The sequence below is a fragment of the Leopardus geoffroyi genome, chromosome X (genome assembly GCF_018350155.1).
Source record: "Leopardus geoffroyi isolate Oge1 chromosome X, O.geoffroyi_Oge1_pat1.0, whole genome shotgun sequence".
Taxonomy (NCBI): domain Eukaryota; kingdom Metazoa; phylum Chordata; class Mammalia; order Carnivora; family Felidae; genus Leopardus; species Leopardus geoffroyi.
Window position 1 is genome coordinate 101,627,632 of NC_059343.1, and position 24,074 is coordinate 101,651,705.

At 37.6% G+C, this 24,074-nt stretch overlaps 1 long non-coding RNA gene across 1 annotated transcript; it reads right to left on the reverse strand.

Moving 5' to 3' along the window:
* Positions 1-1,454: 1,454 nt before the first annotated feature.
* Positions 1,455-3,017, reverse strand: LOC123594933. Its single transcript, XR_006710951.1, has 2 exons — positions 2,700-3,017; positions 1,455-2,061 (listed from the first exon to the last, which is right to left on the reverse strand). It is a non-coding gene; the product is annotated as an uncharacterized LOC123594933 (long non-coding RNA).
* Between the last annotated feature and the right edge of the window lie 21,057 nt (positions 3,018-24,074).

Here is a 24,074-nt window from a genome sequence, read left to right on the forward strand (position 1 = left end):
GAGAAAGGAAATAGGGTATGACAGAAAATTAAATTGAGCTCATATTTTCTCATTAGGATTGTTATTTGTGAGGTTGAGATGCTCAGAACTGGGTTGAACCCTTCTGTCTCCCATTCCTTCTTTTGCTCATCGAAGTATTTACCTTACTGTATTATTGATCTCAGAGATCCTTTGGGTCAGGGACTGTGTCTGGAACTTTGTCACAAACCTGGCAACTTACATAATGCCTAGCACATGATAGGCGCTCAGCTAATACAATTTTTAAGTGACAGAATAAATGAATAAAAGAATGAATATTGGCAAAACTATTAATAAACATTCTCATCAAGATCTTCAAGAGCTTCCTAGCCTCATCTTCCACTCCCCAATTTTGCCCAAATGTGCAGAATCCAATACGGGGAAATAAATCTTTCTCCTCCTCCCTGAGAAAAATAAATGAATTACGACCAGAGTCCTAATATGCCAACCATGCTGACCGATCCCCAGTTAAATACACAGTGCATTACTGAACACCAGGGAAAAGCGAACAGAAATAACCGAAACCCAGGCAAACTGGAACTCTCTATTCTGTGCCATTTTACCTTTCTGGCCTCCGCTCTCGCTGTTCCTCAGCCTGAACATACATTGCAAAGGTGCCATTCTTCCTTAGGTCTAGTTTGCAATGCCAACCCCCTGAGAATGATTCTCACCACGTGTTGAGCCTATAAATCTGCAGTTGAATGGCCATGCCTTGGATGTGACAGCAGAGGTCCAATGAGAAAGCTATCTCCACAAGACTACTGAGAACTTTTAATGAGATAGTGGATGCAAGGCACCCAGCACACTGCTTGTCGCATAAATGCTTGATGTATGTGAGCTGGCTAGCTGATTTTCTGCTCCTCAGAGAGGGCGTCAAGTGGTCTTCTTTTTTTTTTTTTTTTAATTTTTTTTCAACGTTTATTTATTTTTGGGACAGAGAGAGACAGAGCATGAACGGGGGAGGGGCAGAGAGAGAGGGAGACACAGAATCGGAAACAGGCTCCAGGCTCTGAGCCATCAGCCCAGAGCCTGACGCGGGGCTCGAACTCACGGACCGCGAGATCGTGACCTGGCTGAAGTCGGACGCTTAACCGACTGCGCCACCCAGGCTCCCCTCAAGTGGTCTTCTTAACCCTTCAACTCACTCTTCAATGAACCTTCAAAGAAAGATCCAGAACAGACCACATTTCTTTCTACACTATTTGTTCCAATACAGAAAAGGTTACTAGATAGACCATAACTGTGTAAAATGCCAATTCATTCACTTTTGGCCGGCGCCGCCCCCAATGCCCCTCTTTTTTTAACCTGTTTTATTTTTGTTTGAAGAGGTCATTGCCCTTGCTACCACTTTACAGTTTTTTTACAATCCATTAAAGCTTTACCTGTATTAAAGAAACCAGAATTCTATTTTTAAAAGAATGCTTAATAAGATCGTATGGAAACAAAACCATTTATTTTAACAAAGCTATACACAGCAATTGTTTTCTAGCATACCGGGTGCTTAGTCCTGCTACCCTGTATTCACAGTGAGCTTGTTCCTGCCAACACCAGTTCACTTGTATTTTTACTTCTCTTGGCCTCTTCCAACACTTGCAATACAACACCCACAACTTAGCCCTTGATTTCAATTTCATAGTTTCTTGGAGATGTCTGGAGTTTCTTCAGATTAGATGATTTTTCTTCCACTCCTTTTGAATTTCCACTAACATATTGCCTTCGGATAGTTCTTGGCACCAAATAGGGGCTTACTGAATGAACGTTGAATGAACATATGTTCTTCAGGTGGGGGAATTAGCCTGGAAATGGGTGAGGCTCAGGTAAGGACGGCTCCATTCTCCTTGTGGTCAGTCCCCCCACTGCAGCTGTTTCTGTCCCATCTGGTGGCTTTGAGCCTAAGGAAACATCCTCAGTGCTGTTCCACCAGGCCTATGCAGAGCTGGGAAGAGATGGCTCTCTTAGGTGATTTGCTTTCCAATATGGAAGTTCAGTGAGAAAGCCAAGGAAACAGACGCTCCATCCCTCCAGGTTTTCTTGTCCTCTTGCCTGCAAAAGACAGACTTTCATCAGCTAAATACTCTCTAATATAGCCAGCACCTGGCAACATGAAAACAGGGAAATTTGCTGCCTTAATGGGAAAAAAAAAAGCATTTTTTATTTAGCCTAGAAAAACAACTTAGTAGCCAATGAATACAGTTGGGCCCTAAGGGTAAACAAGTGCATCTATACTAAATGGAGGAAGAAAAGAACCACAATTTAGAGATTAGAAAGCACCATTCAGAATTAGGCCAGTGCTGGCTAACAAACTAAGGGGAAGGGACTACTAATAACGGTATTCGTTTCTCCCTGTGTGATGCTCCTACATACCGTTTGAGTTTACTAATGAAGGGGGGATGCATCCCACAACTGAGTGTCTCCTAGCTGACAGACACTGTTCTAGAAGTTTCGAGGAAATTCTGATGATGTTTTGGATCTATCTAAAGATAAAACTGCTGGAATAAAGCCAAGAGGCTCAAAAAAGATTTGAAAAGTACTTAGTGAGGAAGAGGTAGAAAAAAAGAATCCAACACATGATACCTCCTTTAATCTTCACGACTCTATGAGATAGGTACTATTATTATCTCCATTTTAGAGATGAGGAGACAGAAGTTAAGAAAGTCAAGGATGACTAGTACACTACCCACCTTTTTAAGCTCCTTTCTTTTCCAGCCCTTTCTTTTCCAATATGTCCTTTTACTCTTTATCTTCAACTTGTAGGATATGATCTAATATTTGTATCTTCTATTCACCCATTTATTCAAATGGTATTTATTGAGTGTCAGGGCTGTGCTATTCTAGGCACTGGGCCTTAAAATAGAGAATAAAATAGACAAGACAAAATTCTAGCTCTGTTGGCATTTGAAATCTGGTGAGCAACAGAGACATTAATGAAATCATCAACAAATGGCCACCAACCACCAACCATTAATACGATTAAGGGGTTCTACAGAGTATAAAATGTATAACAGGGGGAATAATTTGGTTTGAATGGGCTGTGTTCAGGAAGGGCCTTTCAAGGAAATGACTACCAAGCAAAGATCAGAAATACAGTCAGGGACCCCATCAGGGCCCAGTATTACCAATCTGGGGCCTAATGTGTTTAATAATTTTATTCATTCAATAGAATTTGGTGTTTATCCACTTAAGTATTTTATCTGGCCAAGTCATTTCATTTTCAACCATCTAGTATAGAGTTGGATGCTTCGGAAAAGTGTTCTGATGGTAATTATGTAAAAGAATCAAAGTCAGTCTCAAAGAGCATAGATGATTATCTCACACATTGATTAGGTAGCTGCACCTAAAGACTGGTTGCCAAAAAGTTTACAAACTGCCTTTAAAGTAAGGACGTTACTTGAACAAAGGCACCAAAATGTGCCTTCACGAATCCCACCTGAAATGATCAAATGAGTCTGCCCAATGGGATTATCAGCAATCCCAGTTCTCTCCCCATGTATTTCTTCCAGTAGTATCATTGCACTAATTTAAATTGTTATCGGTTAGCCATTCAGGTTAAGGTAGGATAAGATCATTATGACAGCACACAGCTAAATAAAGAATGGGGAAAGAATCTACCCACTCACTTGAGTGGCATATTCCAGGCTGAGATAAATCCTCCTCATTCAAAAATGAATTGAACTTGAAACTAACACAAGGTCAATGAAATTCTGCCACAACATAAAAAGAAACGGAAAAAATGAAGCAAGTGGTGGAAGAGGAGCATTCAGATTTTTGAAAAAGATTTACTATAGGAAGCAGAAGTTAATTTAAAACAGTATCTGTTTTGCACAGAATAAAATGAGAGGAAATTTAAGCTCAACTCTTATTGCAGATTGATTAAAACACAAAACAATTAGATTTAAAAAGGAAATTGGCTGAGGCAAAGAACGTACAGAGGGAAATAATGCTAAAACAGATTTTAATGGTATTATAAGATTTTGCTTTGGTGTTTAATAATGAATCTGCTCTTAAACATCATTTTATGTTACTTCCATAAATCTATGGAAAGAAGAAAAAGCCCTCAAACTAAGTAAAAGTCCTTTCCTAACTAGCAAGAAAATATACCAGTGCATATGCCAGTTGGGAAAATGGTAACAGTATCTGTGTGATCATGTTCAGTGGGTTAAATATGACAAGGTTGATAAGCCATTTCAATTTCTTCCGACAAACATAATGAAGTATTGTCATTAAAATTATACCATGGTTAGAGGTTACATTTCATAGGTGATAAGACCAATCTTTTAAAGGTAAAATATTTCAAAAGAGTTTTGCAAAAACAAATTAGTTAAGAATTCAATGTGATGATGACAAGGTACAGATTAAGTATTGATCAAACTTTAGCTAGCCAGCTAATATTCTTTCTGGTTCTTCATACCTGATTTGTAGATATTATCTGGCTGATCCTTATCTTTACAACAAAGAATGCTATGTGGTACAGCTCTTTGCATTCTTAAAAATTCTTTTGTCACATCCTGTAGAAAAATTGGAGAGATATAATGGTTTGCACAAAAATGCAAATACTCTGTAAACATTTGAAACATAAAACTGCCAATTAGACCTATATCGTGATACTATTTTTCACCTATCAAGTTGGCAGAAATCCAAAAGTTTAGTAATATCACTGTGTTGGTGGGACTATGGGAAAGCAGGCACGATCATACACGGCTAATGGCAATGCAAGATGAGAAGCCTACTATAGAGGGAAATTTGCCAAGATTTAGCAAATTACACATTCGCTTACCCTTTGACTCGGCAATCCCACCTCTAGGGGTCTATCCCAGTGATGCATTGTCAAATATATAAAATGACATATAGTGAAAGCTACTCAATGTACCACCATTTGTAATAGCAAAAGACTCGAAACACTCCAAATGCAGATTAGTGAGAAACTATTTTAATAAACTGGGGCACCCATACAGTGGAGTACCTTGCGGCCATATGAAAGAAATAAGGCAGAGCTCCTTAAACTATCATGATCTCATAAATATATTATTTCGTACAAAACTCTGGTGCAGAACAGTGTGTTATATTATGCTCCTTTTATATAAGAAAGTGCCACAAGTTATGAGTTATAATTTTATTTTTTTTCTTATATTTTGAAAAGGAAATAATGGAAAGGTAAGCCAAAACTATTTTTTTAATGGTTCTTTATAATAGGGACAGAGGGAACAAGATGGAAGGGATAGGAGACAAGCTAGACTTCTTTTAATGTACCTTGCTTTTGTATTCTTTGGAATGATGTGAGTGTTTTACACAATTATAAAACAAAGTTAAATTTAAAAAGCAATTGTTGAAAAATAAAAATAAAATAAATGAACTTAAGTATATATCAAGTTGTTGGCATAACTACAAAAATAATTATTTCAAGGGACTTTAAAACACAGTAGGTTGATTACACATTCTGGCAGAATATACCCTAAGGACAAAAAATTTTTAAAGATCGGCAAAGAATTCTCAAATTGCTCTCAGTAATCACTTTATTTCTAATGTTTATTGCTTTCAGTAAGCACTCTATTAGTAATAATATATTTATATTATTGTTTTGAAAGTATACATACCAAAGAAGCAATTATATTAATTATTAGGGACCCATGATTTCCATGTAAGGTAAAAGAAATTAAGTAAAATTTGTCAATTTGAGTGGGCAGTATGAATATAAAGTCATGATATATTTTTCTAGCTCTGGCCACTGAAAATGTTTAAAAGATGATGACTCTGGAGGTGCCTGGGCTGCTCAGGTGGTTAAGCGTCTGACTTCGGTTCAGGTTCTCATGGTTCGTGAGTTTGAGCCCTGCATTGGGCTCTGTGCTGACAGCTCAGAGCCTGAAGCCTGCTTCAGATTCTGTGTCTCCCTCTCTCTCTCTGCCTCTCCCTTGCTCATGCTCTGTCTGCCTCTCTCTCTCTATCTCTCTCAAAAATAAACATTAAAAAAATTAAATTAAAAAAATGATGACTCTGTTCTGAGTACTGGAGATACAACGACAGACAAGATAGGATGGGCCCGTACAATGCCCAGAGTAGAGCCTCGTAAAGAAAGCAGACAAAATGTACATACAGTTCAACAGTTCAGTAGATGGCATTCAGTAGGGTAGATAAGTACCATGGTAAGTGAAATAGTTTCTCTAGAATGCAAAATAAATGGAATGGAAAACAAAAGAATAAATTAAAGATGCACTATCTACAGGATGAAATTGCTGTACTTACAGAAGCAAAGTTATAAGGAAGAAAGCTTTCCTGATGTGGACAAAGACCTAAGTCAGCAGATGGAAAAGGCTTACTACATACCAGACTAAAATGGCTTTCAAGGACTAATTCCTAAACATATTCAAATATCCAAATAATGTGTTTGGTCTTTTTACCTGCACAGATAAAGAAAGGATCTAATAAGTATCCAGACACATTTTGAAAAGTTTTTTTTAGGGGCTCCTGGGTGGCTCAGTCGGTTAAGTGTCTAACTTCGGCTCAGGTCACGATCTCACAGTTCGTGGGTTGGAGCCCCACATTGGGCTCTGTGCTGACAGCTCAGAGCCTGGAGCCTGCTTCAGATTCTGTGTCTCCCTATCTCTGTCCCTCCTTGGCTCACACTCTGTCTCTCTCTCTCTCTCTCTCTCAATAATAAATAAACATTAAAAAATTTTTTAAGGTTTTTTTTTATGTACAAAGAAATAAAATCAGTTTTACCCTCTGCAAACCAAAGAACTATGAGTAGACTGCATGTTTACCATAAGATGGATGTGTAAAAACTAAGCAATTCCAAAATATTAAAAGTAAAAGAATAAGCAAAGGTGATTCAGACAAATACAAAGAAAATGAAATCAGACTTGTCAATATTAACATTCAAGGCAAAAAGTAGAATCCAAGGCAAGAACCACTAAAGATGACAAGGAAAGTCAATGTTTATTGATAATAGTTTCATGACAAATCCTCATTGTGAACTTCATCCTTAATGTGTCAAATAAAATAAGACTGGAATAAGTAAATAATGATTAAAATATAAAATAGATCTTTTTCTTACTGGTAACCAAAAACATAAATAATTTTTTAGCCAAAAAAAAAAGTGTAGGAACCTCTAAGAAGTATATTTTTTAAATGGGAGACAAAATAGTCCATAAAAAAAGGGATAAATCATTTTCCAGGATGAAAAACCTTGCATTAAAAACACGTTAGGGGCGCCTGGGTGGTTCAGTTGGTTGAATGCCCAACTCTTGATTTTGGCTCACGTCATGATCCCAGGGTCTTGAGATCGAGCCCCATGATGGGCTCTGCACTGAGCATGGAGCCTGCTTAAGATTCTCTCTCCCTCTGCCCCTCTCCCCAGCTCACTCTCTCTCTCTCTGAAAAAATAAAAACAAACACATGTTAATTCTTCCCAATATATTAATTTAATGAAATTTGAACCCAAAGCACATGGATTTTTTTTAATTTCCACTAAATGTTTATTTATTTTTCAGAGAGAGACAGAACATGAACAAGGGATAGGCAGGAGGGGGTGGGGGGGGCACAGAATCCAAAGCGTGCTCCAGGCTCCGAACTGTCAGCACAGAGCCAGACACAGGGCTCAAACTCACAAACCGTGAGATCATGACCTGAAGGTCAGATGCTTAACCAACTGAGCCACCCAGGCACCCCTGAATTTCCACTAAATGTTTTTGAAGTCTATGTAAAGGAAAGTACAGGATGAATTTGCATCATTAGACACTGATGCATATTATTCTGACAATAGAAACACTAAAGTACTTGAACAGAAATAGACATATCAATAAAACCAATTGGAAAGCCCAGGAAAATAAACAGTATATTTAAGTATTTAGTATGTAATAACAATGGCATTACAATGCAATTGAGATAGATTGCTTACAGTAATGTCACAATTGGTGAACATTTTCTAAAAATATAAAAGGATTATATATTCCATAATGAAATGAAAGTGATTTCACGAAAATTTTATGAATATCTGGTGTTTGGGTATGAAGACCTAAGTATAAACATGAAAAAAGAAATGACACAGAGAAAACATGACAGATTTGATCAATTTACAACCTAAATAAAAGCAGCACCATAAATAAAATTAAAGGGCAAACACTAAATAAGAAATATACCAATAGAATATTATATTCATATTTTATATTATAATATATATTTTATAGCATTTTACATATATCATCTAATACAGAATATCTTATAAATCAGTAAGAAATGAAATTAATAAACAATTCATAAAGTAGGACAGAAAACAAAAGCAAACATCAATTAAAACAAGACCAATTTGACAGTTGAAAACCTATACTATAATGATTGAGATGATAATATCCTGAAATTGTGAAGATTTGGTGAAATAGATAAATTATACAACCATTAGGAGTTGTATAAATTGCCCAATATTTCTGTAAAGAAATGTGTTACAGGTACCTGTCCATACTCTCTCAAAAAAAAAACTCAAAAAATGCACATACATTTGACCCAGTAGTGCAATCACTAGGAATTTACAAGCAATGTAAAATAATGTAAATTAAAAACATCTGTGATATAATGTAATGTAAAAAAAAAGACGAGTCATGACATAATAGTAATAAAGTAAAAAAAACCAGTTACAATAGTAATAATAGTCTTCACTATTTACTGAGAGCTTTTAACATGCCTGACACTGTATGAAGCACTTTGGGGGTTTTCTGTTTGTATTTATTTATTTATTCATTTAATTGTTTTTTTGGGAGAGAGAGAAAGAGTGTGTGCGCACGAGAGAGAGAGAGAGAGAGAGAGAGAACAAGAGAGGGGCGGAGGGTGGGGAGAGAGAGAATCTTAAGCAGGCTCCACGCACAGCACGGAGCCCAACACCGGGCTCGATCCCACAACTGTGAGATCATGACCTGAGCTGAAATCAAGAGTCTGCCACTTAACCCACTGAGCCACACAGGTGCCCCACGTATGAAGCACTTTGTATACACAATCTCTTTTAATGTCCTTGACAACCCAAAAGGTAGCTAGTATTTTCCATTCCATTTTACAAATGAAGAATAGGAGAATTATAGAAGTTACGTGACTTTTCAAGATCACAAAGCCAGTGAGCATCAAATCCAGGATCCCAACACAGGCACTATCCCCCTATTGTTGTAAATAATATAGTGGTTAATAAATTATGATATATCCACACAAAAGACCGCCACACAGCTATTAAAATTACAGGCCATCATATTTAATGAGAGGAATGTGCTCATAATCTACTAAGTGAAAAAATGTTTTACGTTTTGGAGCACGTGTCCACGTATCTTAACATGTATGTCATTTCAAGGGAACAAAAACAAACAAAAAAAATGTGAAATCTGTGCCAACAGAGGATAATGGAAAAAGCAGAGACAGGAGTAAGCTTGTTCTATCCACCTTTCTCACTAAAGCCGGCTTGTGCTTCTGATACAATGCAGGCCGTTGAGGTCATGTCCATTGTGAGCAGGCAGCAGATATCACCGGTGGTGGCTTCTCTGCGATCCTCACACATCCTTGTTTCCCGAAAGCAATCTCCTAACATTCTTTACCACAGTCCTTCCAATGGAACAAAAGCTTTTAATTCCCCGAATCACTCTCTGTGTACCTCTCTATATATGTAAAATACACCAAATGACTGCTGCTTTTCTGAATGGACCCTGACTGATACAGGATTTAACATGAGAAGATGGTGACACATGCCTGCTACGAGACGCCAGAGGCATCACAATCTCCTAAAAGGGATTGAATGTCGTCGTGTGGGCTAATGTTCAGTTTTTCTTTAACCTCTTCAGTAGCAGAACCTCTGTTCGTCAGTAATAAGAACATTCATGGAGAAAAAAAAATTACCAGCACTAATCAACCCTATGAACGTCAAAAAGATCCACCCAGCAGACGTGTCCCTAAATATAGATGTTGAATTTGAGTGTCTTTGGGACCCCATTGAGGGAACATCGGTCTTAGTCCACTGAGGTTTGCAGTAAACAGATCTGACCTGTTTCTTATAATTATCATTGTTATTATTTATAGATTGCTTTACTGAACTAGAATTAAATTGAAGATCAGATTAAGCAGAATTCAAACTAAGTCGAGTTGAAAGCCTAGAATAAAGGGCCAAAAGGGAACAGCAGTGAGAGATCGTAATAATAATAACACCTTGGATTTATATAGCTCTCATCCTCCCACAAGCGTAATGTGAATGTGAACAGCATATATAAGTGGATGAAGAAGTAAATGCGGTTTGGGTTTTTCAAGTCTGGATTTAAAAAGATGTGGCAGAAGAGGCTAGCAAATGGAGAATCAGGATCTTAAGACCAATTTGGAAAAGCTCCTCATAGAAACACATACTTTGAAAATTTGTTTGCTATTCCCGTTAAAGGGGCAGCATTCTCAAAGTAAAGCCAAGGCTTTTATGCCAAAGAGAAGGGGATCAAAATAAAGACACAAATAAGAGAGGCTATATCAGTAATTATCCCTGAGGTATGACAATCAAAATACTGTCTTGTCCATGAAAATTTGCCTAAATTGCCCCAGCTACAAGTGATCTCTGAACTCCTGAAATTTTCCATATGTTTCCTGGGACACACAGTAAGCACATTCTACCTTGTGTGGGGACTATTTATGTATATTCTTATCTCTTTCACCAGACTACTAGTTCCCAAACTTAATACTCTTTAGAAATCACGGTAGGAATGTATTAAGGTCTAGATTTGGGGGCCTTATTCTCAGATTCTTATTCAGTGAGTCTTGGGTGGGCCCCAGAACCAGCCCTTTTCACATTCACTTCCAGTAATCTGGGGTGCATGGCTCAGGCCTAGATGGTGACTTCATGAAGGCAGAGACCTTGTTCCATATCACGTATGACTGGATATCACTGAAGCTTTTTATATGATGCTGTGCATGTAAGAGATTGCTCAGTAAGTATTCATGCAATGGATGAATAAAGATGAAATAACTAAATATACCAGGTTATGTATTTAGAGGCTAAAAGAAGCAGGGTAATTTTCAAATGCTGTGAATTCAAAGAAAGGTAATCTTATGGGCTAAAATGATGGGAGTTCTCATGGAGGTAGGCATTCCTTAAACTGGCCTCTGAAGAAAAGGGAGTATTTATTAGAATGGGGCGGGGGGAAAAGAGAACGGAAAGCGGTAGAAAGAGTAAGCAATGGTTCAAAGGTAGGAATACATGGGGTATGTTTAGATAATGGTTATTAGAAATTCCTGCCTGTATTTCTTCTTTTTTCAAAGTCAGAAGTTATAGATTCCTTTTAATTTAATGCATAATCAACAGATATTTGCTCTGCTCTGCTCATGAGAACCAAGTGACTTCCCTTTTTATAACATGACTCCCAAGTGTCTTCAGTTTAAAAATTCCAACTCCTTAGCATGTCATTTATAGACCTTCAGAATCTAGTCCTTTCACATACTTGTCCTAAACACACACACACACACACACACACACACACACACGCACACACACACACACATACACACACACACACTACCTCCTTTCCAATTATACTCAACTGCCTGCAGTTTTTTTAAGACACAGTGCCTGTATGTCTTTCTCCCTCCTGCACCCCATCTTTTTAGCCAGAGTTACTCCTCACTTCAAAACAAGGATCAGATATCACATCATCTAACGTCAATTATTTGACTACACATCAAGGTACTTCCAGCATTAAAGTACCTCCTCGACACTACCATAGCTTCCTGAGCAATCCCAATCACATCACATATTATACTGTATGATAATTTAGCTTTTTTACTACAAACATTTCATCCTCCATAGACATAGTCGAAAAGAGAAGATAGAATATCTATAGCCTGGGAAATTCTCTCTGTGCCCGGCAGCCTCTGAGACGGCCCCCAATAACCCCTGCCTCCTGGTATTCACACCCTTGCATGGTCCCCTGCCCTTGAGTGTGGTTGGAATTATTGGCTCTTCATAATGAAAAGAATATAGTGGAAGTCATGGGATTCCACTTTCAAGATTGGTTACAAAAGGACTATGGCTTCTATCTTGAATACTGTTTAGCATATTCTCTCTCTTGTCATCATCGGTTACCATATTTGGAGAACACTCAGGCCCATGTAATGAGGATCCAAAGCCTTTCAGCAACCACATAAATAAAATGGAATCTGGTCTTCCCAGTCGACAGATATGTGAGTGTGACTAGAAGCAAATTCTCCAGTCCAAGCCAAGACCTGATAGGACTACTATTGCTCTGACCAATGGCTTGGCTGTAACTTCATAAAAGACCTGGATTGGGAAGCAGCCAGCTAAACTGGGCCCAGGATTCTTGACCCACAGAAACTGAGAGTTAAATCTTTGCTGTTTTAAGCAGCTATGTTTTGGTAAATTTGTTAAAGAGCAATAGATAAGTTCTACACTCTCCTGTGTTTCACTAATACTTTTCTGGGTGCACTCTGGAAGACAGAATCTGAAGTTTGGTTTCCCTGTTTCTTTCTTAATTTTTAACAGTTCTATTGAAATATGATGTCCATGCAATTCAATCCACCCATTAAAAAGCATACCATTCCATAGTTACTGGTATATTCAGAGTTCTGCATCCATCACCACAAAAAATTTTAGAACATGTTTCTTCCTGTGCTGTATGCCCTTAGGACAATTTCCAGAAACTTTATATTGTTTTAAAAAAATAATTGTCACCAGTTTCTCTGAGGAGCAGTTTCAAAGAGCTCCTTACTGTCATGCCAGAAGTGGAACCCCTCTCCCCTTCCTTCTACAGGTAATGAGGACCTAACTCAACCTGGAGCAGTCTCAGGATAAATGATGCCAGATAAACTAGGTATTACTTTTTGCAATTTCTCTCCTGAGAGATATCCCTTTTTGTATAAGTCAAAAGTAGCTACAAAGAAGAAGCCAGGCCCTTCCACAACAAGGATGTGGGGAATATCCTGGTGAATGTAGGGAGGGGAGGCTTGAGCCTTTTTAGGCCAGAGAGGCTGTGTTTAGAGTACTTGTCCAATCACTTGGGAAAAATAAAGAATTATTATTTCTTTTCCAGTAGCAAAAACAATTCCTAGATTTCTCAGGCACTCTTGAATTTATGCTCAGAATTTCCAGATACTGTGGCCTTTACAGTTTAGACCTTAAATGAGGTTAGCAACTTAGAAAGGCAATCTACAATTCCAGGAATATTTATTGGGCACCTATTATGAGTACAGGACTATCATTAAACATTCTATGACTCTAAAGAAGAAGTTAATGACATGGGGAGCTTGCCAGATAGTGAGAAAGAAAGTGGATATTTGTGAAATAGCCAGAAAAATTTTATAACAATCTTAACAACATTAATAAGTTTAAGCAGACTTGCACTCTATTAACAGTATGCCCACTATGAAAAAAGTATGTTTGGAGCATGGCATCTTAGTGAGATCATGACCTGAGCTGAAATCAAGAGTCTGCCGCTTAACCCACTGAAAGAGGTGATATGGATTAACGTTTATATGGTTAAAAAACTGACAACACCATGTTGCAATTAGATAATCTAATCCTAATTTATCTCTCTGTATTCATAATTATTGCCAGAACAGCAAATATCATGCTTTAGGACAGCATAAATAGTAATTTTGATATATTTTAGAATTTTGAAGAGTAAATGAAATGATGGTCTCATTACATTACAGGCAGTTATTCAAGTAAACACAGTTGTGTATACACTCATCCATTCTTCCTATCCTGGTTATTTACAAACCAACACCTTTGGTATGTAAATTTTGTTTAATGACACTCGCCAGACATTTAATTATTGGATGTTACACAGAATGTGTAGACATTTTTAATTGTAAAAGCTTAAAATCCTGTCATTCTGTCAACAGCCACATTTACAATATGTCTCTTTTTTTTTAAGTCAGAAGCTATAGATCTGCCTCAATTTAATGCATGATCAACAGGTTTTCACAGTTAACAAATAAACAAACTGGAACACATACTGTAAATGCCTAACACCATTCCAACAATATTATGAGATTTCAACAGGCCCAATTTCCTGCACAGCGAAATTGTGAAAATGATAATGGATAAAAGATTTTATTTTTGTAAGAGTGAAAGAGAGAGAAATAGGTTATTTAAGTCCCTGTCTTCATGAAGCCTAAACAACTGTCTGAAATGTGAGAAATTTAATCAATTGGTCTGGAATAACACCCAGAATTCATGCTAGACTTCTTTCTCTATAATCCCCATATGCCTCACCTTCCAGCCCAAAGGAACTTCCATCATAGTATAGTGTTAAAGAGCATGGGGGACAGAATCGTAGTTAATGTCAGTTAATATCCCAGATCTGCCACTAAATGGCTATCCCGCCTTAGGCAAGTTATTTAACATCCTCCCGTTGTAGTCCCCCATCTGTAAAATGGGAACATGAAGATCTACTTAATGGGTGTGTTAAGTGGACTGAGTGAGTTAATATATATAAAGAATATAATGTTTATGTACAGTGGCCAAGCACACAATAAATTCTCAATAAGTAGCATTAGGCGCTTGATAAATATCTGGTGACTAAACTGAATGAATCTAACTTCCCATAACGATGTCTTAACTCAAAACCATTCAGGTGTATTTCCTTTAGAGTGGAGTTATTCCTAAGTGGGTGTTATAGACTGAATATTTGTGTCCCTCAACAATTTATATATTGAAACCCCACCGCCCAATGTGATAGTATTAGGAGGTGGGGCCCTTGGGAGGTAATTAGGATTAGATGAACTCAGGAAGGTGGGGCCTCATGAATGGCGTTAGTGTCCTTTTAGGAGTCACAACAGCTTGCTTCCTCTCTCTGCTCTCTGCCATAGAAAGGTGCAATAGGAAGCTGGCAGTCCGCAATTCAGAAGAGGGCCCTCACCAGAATTCCACCACGCATGCACCCTGATTGAGCTCTGACTTCCTGCCTCCACAACTGCTGGAAGTGAAGTTTCTCTTGTTTATAAGCCACCCGATCTGTGGCACTTTGTTATAGCAGCCCAAACAAAGCCAGCAAGTGAGAACTGTGAGAGCTACCCAATCAGGTGAGAATTACACCAGACTGAGATTGTAGGGCAACTCGTAGGGTTTCTCAACGACTTAATCAGAGATCACCACAACATGGTCATTTGAAGAGCTGCTACTGCCTCCGTGAGCTTTGCAATGTAAACTAAAAACCTACTCTGTGAGGTCCCACCATAGTTAGGATCATCATCTGATCTTCACCCTTTGCTCAGGCAACGTCTCCCTGCTCCAGATTGAACCTGTTTCTGGGGTAATGGTTGGAGTTTCCAGCACTGAAGCATTTTTTAAAGACTTTTTAAAATTGGGGTAAAAGTCACATAACGTAAGATTCATCATTTTAATCATCTTCAAGCGAGCAATTCAGTGGTTTTTAGTATCTTCAAGATACTGTGCAACCATCACCAATATCTAACTCCAGACCATTTTCATCGCCTTATGAAGAAATCTTGTGTCTGTTACACTCGTTTTTAATTCCGCACTCCCTCAAACCCTGGTAACCACTAATCTCCTTTCTGTCTCTATGGATTTACCACTCTGAATATTTCATATATATGAATCATATTGTCTTCGTCTATTCAGGCTGCTATAACGAAATACCACAGAGTGGGTAACTTATAAACAATAAACATTTATTTATCGCAGTTCTGAGGGCTGGGGAGTCCAAGATTAAAATGCCAGCATGGTTGAGTTCTGGTGAGAACCTTCTTCCTGGTTCATACCCAACTCCTTTTGCCGTGTCTTCACGTGATGGGAGGGGCTAGGGATCTCTCTGGAGCCTCTTTTATAAAGCACTAATCCAATTCATGAGAGCCCCGCCCTTATGACTTTAGCATCTCCCACAGGCCCCACCTCCTACTACCATCACTTTTGGAGGTTAGGATTCCAACATACAAGCTTGGGAGGACATAAACATTCACACCATAGCACATAGAATATGTAAACGTTTGTGTCTGGCTTCTTTCACTTAATGTGTTTTTATTTTTTTTTTTAATTTTTATTTATTTTTGAGAGAGAAAGAGAGAGAGAGAGAGACAGAGCATGAGCAGGAGAGGGGCACAGGGAGAGAAGGAGACACAGAATCCGAAGCAGTCTCCAGGCTCTGAGCTGTCAGCACAGAGCCCAATGCAGGGCTCAAACCCACAAGCCATGAGATCATGACCTCAGCTGAAGTCAGACACTTAACCGACTGAGCCACCCAGGTGCCCCACTTAGTGTGTTTTCAAAGGTTCATCCATGTTTTAGCATGTATCAGTACTTCATTCTTTTATGGCTGAGTAATAGTACATTTGGATTTACCACACTGTGTCTATCCATTCATCAGATGATGGACATTTGGGTTGTTTACACTTCGGGTTAGTATGAATAATTCTGCCATGAGCATACATGTACAAGTTTCTGTTTGAACATATGTTTCCAATTATCTAGGTATATGCCTAGGAATGAAATTTCTGGACCCCATGGCAATTCTATGTTTAAGTTTTAGGAACTACTATACTGTTTTCCACAGTGGTCTCACCAGTTTACATTCCCACCAGCGATGTATGAGGGTTCCAATCTCTCCACATCCTCACCAACCACTGTTATTTTCCTTTTTCTAATTCCAGACTTCCAATCTCACTGTAATTTTGATTTACATTTCCTTGATGACTAATGTTAAGCATCATGGGTTTGTTGGCTATTTGTATACCTTCTTCGGAGATGTGTCTTTTCAAATGTTTTCCTCATTTTTTAATTGAGTCATTTGTCTTTTTGTTGTTGAGTTGTAAGAGCTCTTTATATATTCTGGATACTAGACTTCTATCAAGTGTATGATTTGCATTCTGTCAATTATCTTTTTATTGTATTGATAGTATCCTTCAATGCATGACAGTTTTTAATTTTGGTGAGGCATATTTATATGTTTTTCTTTAGTTGTTTGTACTTTTCATACCATATTTAAGAAAACATTGATTAATAAAAGGCCATAAACATTCATGCTTATTTTTTCTTCCAAAGGTTTTTTAATTTTAGCTTTTTGTTTTGGTCTTTTATCCATTTTGAATTAATTTTTTATATGGTGTGATACAGGTTTCTAAATTCATTCTTTTGCATATGGTTAGCAGTTTTTCAGAGACCATTTATTGAAAACACTACTCCTTCCACATTGAAGGGCTTGGAGTCCTTGTCAAAGACCAATTGATCATCAATGAATGGGTTTATTTCCAAACTGTCAATTCTATTCCATGCATCTCTGTATCTATGCTTATGCCAGGCTCACATCATTTTGATTACTGCAGCTTTGTATTAATTATTGAAATTGAAAAATGTGAATTCTTTCACTTCGTTTTTCTTTCTGATTATTATTTTTGCTATTTTGTGTCCCTTGCTATTCCATGTGAATTTTTGGATAATCTGGTATACTTCCGCACACACATAAAAAAGGCAGTAAGAAGTTTAACACAGATTGCATTGAATTCATGGATAAATCTGTTGAGTATTGTCATTTACTTATCCCTGATCATGAAATGTCTTTCCATTTCATTTTTTTCAACAATGTTTTGTAGTTTTCAGTATTTAAGTCTTGCACATCCTTTGTTGAAGTTATTTTTAACTGTCTTATTATTTTAGATGCTATTATAAGTGAAATTGTTTTTATTAAGTTCATTTCTGGGTTGCTTATTTCTAGTGTAGACAAATACAGCTAGCTTTGGTAAATTGATCTTGTTTCCTGAAACTATGTTGAATTTGTTTATTAACTCTCAGAGTGTTTTGTGGTTTCATTAAGATTTTTTATATAAAAGATCATATCGATTGGAAATAGATATAATTTTACTACTTCCTTTTTGATTTGGATGCTTTTTTTCTCTTTTTCTTTTTTATTTTTTGCCTAATTTCCCTGACTAGAACTTCTAGTACAATGTTTGAATAAAAGCAGTGAGAGCAGACATCATGTCATGTCTAATATTAAGTGGAAGACTTTCAGTCTTTCAGCACTAAGTATGAAGTTAATGGTGGGTATTTCATAGATGCCTTTATCATTTTGAGGAAGTTTCCTTCTACTCATAGTTTAAGTGTTTTTTTTTCAATGTTTATTTATTTATTTTTGAGACAAAGAGAGGGCATGCATGCATGCTGGAGTGGGGGAGGGGCCAAGAGAGAGGGAGAGAGATAATCCCAAGCTGGCTCTACACTGTCAGCACAGAGCCTGGCACAGGGTTCAATCCCATGAGCAGTGAGGTCATGACCTGAGCCGAAATCAAGAGCCCAACGCTTGACTGAGCCAGCCAGGCGCCCCACTGAGTATGATGTTAATTGTGGGTATTTCATAGATGCCCTTTATCATTTTGAGGAGGCTTCCCTCTGCTCATAGTTTGAGTGTCTTTATCATTGAAGGGCATTGGATTTTGCTAAATGGTTTTTCTGCATCTGAGATTATCATGTAGGGTTTTTCCTTAATTTTATTAATATGTTGTATTGAATTGACTAAACTTCATATGTGGAACCCGCCTTGTACTCTTGGGATAAAGCCCTTTTGGTCATGGTACATAATCCTCTTAATGTGTTGCTAGATTTGGTTTTCTAGTATTTTGTTGAGAATTTTTGCATTCATATTCCTAAGAGATATTGGTCTCTGTTTTTTTTGTAATATCTTTTTCAGGATTTGGTATCAGAATAACATTGGCCTCATAGAATTAGTTCAGAAATGTGCCTTTCTCTTCTATGTTTTAGGAGACTCTGAGAATGGTTGGTGTTAATTCTTTAAACATTTGGTAGAATTCAGCAATGAAGCCATCTGCTTCTGGGTTTTGTTGTTGCTGCTGTTGTTGTTGGGAGGTTTTTGATTACTAATTCAATCTCTACTTGTTAGAGTGCTATTCAGAATTCTCCTTCTTGTGTCAATTTTGGTTATTTGTGTGTCATTAAGAATTTTTCCATTACATCTAGGTTATCTAATTTGTTGGCCTACAATTGTTCTTAGTATTTTCTTGTAATCATTTTTATTTCTGTGAGATCAGTAGTAATGAGCCTACTTTCTTTTCTGATTTTGTTAATTTGAGGATTCTGTCTTTTTTATTGGTAGCTCTAGCTAAATATTTTTCAATTTTGTTGACCTTTTTAAAGAAACAACTTTGGGACTTGTTGATTCTTTCTACTTACAATTTTTTATTATCCATTTCACTTATATCTGAACTGATCTTTATTATTTCCTTTTCTCTATACAGACAGAAAAGTAGATCAGTGGTTTCCTAGTCATGGCTGAAAATAGGGAATGACTTCAAATAGGTATGAGGGATCTTTTTTTTAGAGTGATGAAAATGTCCTAAAATTGGACTATGGTAATAGATGCACAATTCTGTAAATTTACCAAAAATTATTGAGTTGTACACTTAAAATGGGTACATTTTGTGATATGCAAATTTTACCTCAATAAAGCTGTTTTTAAAAAATCTCCAGCTCTGCCACTTAGTAATTAGGTAATCTTGGACAACATATTTAATTACTCTAAGCTGAATTTTCCTCATCTGTTAAGTGAGAAAATAGCTTCTACTTCAGAAGTTTATCTTGAGTTAGACACCATGTACACAGAATTAGAGATAATGTATTTAAGCATCTAACACAACTCTTGGCACATCGTAGATCTTCAATAAATACCAATTACCTTTCTACTTCTCCTAAATTTGTTGGTTGTGATAATATTGAGGAGGAGGAAGGGGAGGAGGAGAATGTCACTCTGCTCAGGCAGATATTTGAAGCACATACAATTCTTACTCAACCCAGAGTCAGCTGGGAGAACACTAGAGTAGAACCAAATTTGCACTTGAAGAAAAATGGCTTCTAAAGTGTATCCTGAAAAATACTTTGATTTTTCAAAAGTATCTGTAATACAAAAGCAATTTTGATATAAAATTCAGTCTTAAGGAGAATAGCATGTTTTGCTCTAGTATTGAGTTCATAGTTTGGTTCAAGTATCTAGCTTGGGAAAAAGAAACATGCTTTTTGGCTTGGGCCTGATTCCATAGGTCTTAAGTTGTGGAAGACAATGAAGCCCTCAAAATTTTTACTCTGAGAGTACTTTCAAGACTTAAGTTCCCCCCAAATGGCTATTTGGGGGCTAGGGCCCAGACCACTTTTTGCACAAAAATAGTCTCCGCTCCCTGTTCAAAGTCTAAAAAGGGTAGGAGATGGTGGGCTATTGCAGAGCTTTACTCTGAGCAGTTTGGAAGCTAGGCAATCACATACACTCAGCCTTGGGACTGAACTATCTCTGGGAATATCTGACATAGAAGCTCATTGCCAAGTATCATCTCAAGTTCCTGGAAGAGTAGCCAAACCTGCTGACTCTATATTGTTGTAGTTCTACATAAGTTCCCATTCAGAAGTTGTTCCATTCCCCACAGAGCTACAGAGATACAGAGTAAGGTGGGAAGAGAGGCAGGAGGCAGGTCAGTACACTAGAATGGCCCTTTTCTCAACAACTGCTTAGCAAGTCTGATCACCATTCAAATTCCTTCTTCCCTGGGACTAAGCACTAGGGAGAGAAAATAAGATATATATTCTTATAAAATTCAAAAGTTGAGGCAGGGAAAGAAAAGGAAGACCTAACACTGTCTGGCAATGTAGGAAGTGTGTTTTTAGGGTGTCTCTCATTCTAACACTAAATCCCTTTTCAAGGACTTGCCTCTTTCCTTGGCTTGGCCTTCAGTCATAGATCTGTTACTAAGCAGCTGTGACTTTGAACACATAACTTGAACCTCTCTGAGCCTCAGTTACTTCATATATAAGATGGGGAAAATAATGAAATTTATCTTACAGTGTCCTTATAAGGATTCACGAGGTAATAAAAACAACTGGAAAATACCTAGTTCGGTGGTTGGCACATAAAATATACTTACTTAAATTTCTGTTGAATTCCAAGTCCATTTGGTAAACTTGTCACTTCAGATGGCAATGAGCACTATGTTTATACGTTCTTTCTTCTCTATAGCATGCCTGCATTTTAAGTCTTTCACTGTCTCAAGTTGAAAGATTGACTAACTACCAATATATATTTCAGAAAAGATACAAAGCAATAAAGAAGGTTTCTGAGGGAAGCAAAGGGCCTTTCCATTTTCCTCTGGCCCTCAAGAGAAACTGTAGTAAAGTAATTAGCCCCAGGTGACCTGTCAGGGTCAAAGTTCTAAGTCCTTGCAGGGATGGGAATATACGATACCACTTCTTTACTAGAGAGTAAAGAATTAGGATCATTAATTCTACCTAACACAATAGAAGAAAGTAAAAGGCAGTGAAAACTGGAGCATAGGTCAATAGTATACATAGGGTATAGGGGTAGAAGAGAGGGGCAAGAATTATAGGGAGAGGGGTTAGCATAAGACATGTAATACAAGGCTACATTATGGATGCTTCTGATTTCCAGGACATGGTATTTGGAATAGTTTAGCTCTTCAATTGTTTACTTAAAAGAAGAATCTGAATCAATGTGAGATAGGTCTATTGCTACATATGCCCCAGCAAACCTTAAAAAAACTACGTGATTGGCAAGAAGAGAATGAGTATATGGTGATTTCAGTGTAATTCTTGGGCCCTTCCTAGAACCATCTGTGAGGTGAGTCTTGGCAAAAAAGCAAATCAAATAATGATGTCATTAAGCAACATGCATATTCATGCAGACGCTATTGTTTACACATTCTTTCCTGTCATAGCTAAATAAAACACAGCACCATTTATGTGCAAATCACCACATAATGATTCTACAACCCTTCTAAATGACTGAGGAGAGTGTTATTGGGTACAGGCTTTCCAAGTCTTTAGGAATTATGATAAGCCATCCAATAAAAGTCAGTTGGTATGCTCCATTGGATCAAGAAACGAAGGATAGCAAGTACGTGAGCCCAGGGAGGAATGGCATCTATAAATCAAAAAAAGTCTGGGCAATGATGAATCAGAGACCAGTATGCCACAGATATCAAGAGGTCCCACTGAGAAGAATGAGACAAAAAAGAAGAGAACTGTTGTTACTGAGTGTCTACAATATATCAGGTGCTATGCTAGGTGTTTTGTACACATTATCTCAAGTATTGTATTCCCATTTTACAGACAAACTGAGATTCATCAAGGTTTGCCTTGGTGACACCAGCTACTATGCCATAAAGCTGAACCTAGTTCTCTCTGAACCCAAAGTCTACATCCTTCTACCACAGTATGTTATCCCCACAGAAACGGAACCAAGATGTTTGGGAAATGGCCAGGGAATCAGTACACGGTAAGTTCCCAGGAAACAAGCAAAGAATGGGGTACGGTGAGGTACAATCCAAGTCAGCAGATAGGAGAAGCCAGTAAAAAAGTAGCACAAAGAGCAAAAGAATAACCCTAGGTTGTCTTGACATCTCTCTCCATCAGTTAAGGACCAATCCTGAGTGAGATTAGCTTGGAACCGTAAGAGGACAAATAGAAACACAAGCCTGAATGCTCAGCGCCATTGATTGGCCAGCTGGGCCCTGCATTCAAAGAATTCTCTGTTAGAGGCTCTTCCCTGATTCAGCCGTTATATAGATATTAGCACAACTGGCTTCTTTGGCCTTTCAAACCAGTGAGTAGCTTGTGTAAATATTAAACTGGAGAGAAATGCCATTGTGTGAACTCAATGTTTGTTCCTCTGCTGGCCCCATGAACATTAGTGTTTGCGGAAAAAGTTGTTGACAACTGCTTACTCTGGTCCTCTAAGCAAAGAGCACTAGAAGACTAGTATTTGTATTAGGAAGCCACCATATTGACACCCGAAGGAGAAGAGCATCAGATAGAGCTCCTCTTTTTCTGGGAAGCTGAAAGGCTTTTTGAAAGCACTGGCTGTGAGGAAAAAGAAAGGAAGTCCAGCATAATACCAAAAGATAGAATTTATCGTAAAGTTTTGTGTGAGCCAGTTTGGTGTTGGTTGAGAATACTTGAATTACAGGAAATGGTCAGATAAAGCCTTTTCTGTTTGCTAGCACAGCTGAACACACATGTAAGTGATCTGAGTTAGGGGTTGATCAGTTGATTTTAGGCCATCTGTTCATTAAAACATAAAATTCCATTTTTAAGATTCAGTCCATCCAATTGAAAAGCATTTTGATCCCTGTTAAAATGTAAACATCCTTGGGCAGGGTAACTCTTATAAAAGTTAATTCTTTTATTAGCTGTGCTTTTCTGGACCTTTTTATCTCAAGCAGGGTCAGAAAACTTTTCCTGTAAAGGACCAGATAATAAACATTTTTAGTTTTGTCATGATTACTCAACTCTGGAATTGTAAGGAAAAAAGCAGCCACAGACAATGTATAAACAAATGGGTGTGGCAGTATTCCAATAAAACTTTATTTTACATCCCCCCCTTTCTGCCAACTGGGCAAATTTTGTCAACCCTTGATGTAAACACAACTTCTCTGAATAGGAAGACTAAAGTCCCTCCTAGGTAGAAGTAGAAAAAAAGCGAGAGGCTGTCCTACAAGGCATCTAAATGGGCTAAAGATGTCACAGGCCATTATTATTTATCCAGATATGCAAAAGGCAAATGAAAATTCTATCTAAAGAACATGGAATTAAAATGTTGTAAGAGTGTACATTTTTCTGAAAAGAAGGTCCTTTTCTTTCATCAGATTTCAAAAGGATTGATAACCCCATAAAGGGTGGAAGCCCATAGTACATAGGGGATCATCGTGCCCTGAAAGCTTACCTTCTCTAAGTCAGCCTCTCACTCCAGTCTTCCAGGAAAGCCCAGTGACCACTATTATGTCTGCTCCTATGCCTTTCTGCAATCAACCTAGAAAAAACATATGTTTTATATTTTATTTCCTCTAAACTCCTTTTGGTGGCTATTTATTTATAGTGATTGCCAAAAAAAAAAAAAAAAAAAGAAAAGCATATATTCATCCCTAAAAGGTTGAGTTTAGGATTCTACCCATTCTTAACCTGATCCTGGGTAATGAAAATAAGATGATGCACTTACAGTTAATGAGCCAATTAATGTTCTACCAGACACTGGACCTATCTTTCATCCTTTTATTAGGAGCATAAATTAATTCTA